The sequence below is a fragment of the Crocuta crocuta genome, unplaced genomic scaffold, assembly GCF_008692635.1.
Source record: "Crocuta crocuta isolate KB4526 unplaced genomic scaffold, BGI_CrCroc_1.0 scaffold258, whole genome shotgun sequence".
Lineage (NCBI taxonomy): Eukaryota > Metazoa > Chordata > Mammalia > Carnivora > Hyaenidae > Crocuta > Crocuta crocuta.
Window position 1 is genome coordinate 7,756,884 of NW_027532842.1, and position 291 is coordinate 7,757,174.

The 291-nt window shown below is 70.1% G+C and overlaps 1 protein-coding gene across 1 annotated transcript in view; it reads left to right on the forward strand.

Moving 5' to 3' along the window:
- The window catches only part of ZDHHC20 (zDHHC palmitoyltransferase 20), a 345,529-nt gene that overhangs the window by 66,444 nt on the left and 278,794 nt on the right, over positions 1 to 291 (forward strand). The window lies entirely within an intron of this gene.

The window sequence follows — 291 nt, forward strand, 5'->3', positions numbered from 1 at the left end:
CCGGGGGATGTGAACCCAGCCTCTCGCTGTCGCCGTCTCTGACACACGCACACACACGCACGCCAACACACACGAACACAGAGGCGAGGCGGACTCGGCCACCGTTTTGTTCGGGGCTGTCTGAAGGCGTCGGCTTCTGCACCCCGGGCTGCGTCGAGGTGCAGCCTGGCAGCCGGATCCGGGCGACGCGGCGCGGCGGGCAGCGGGGGCGCCAGAGCACCGCCTGTGCCCCCGAGTTCCACTAGCGCGCGCATCTTTGGAGAGTCGGGTGGAGGAGAGCGCGCCAGCGGA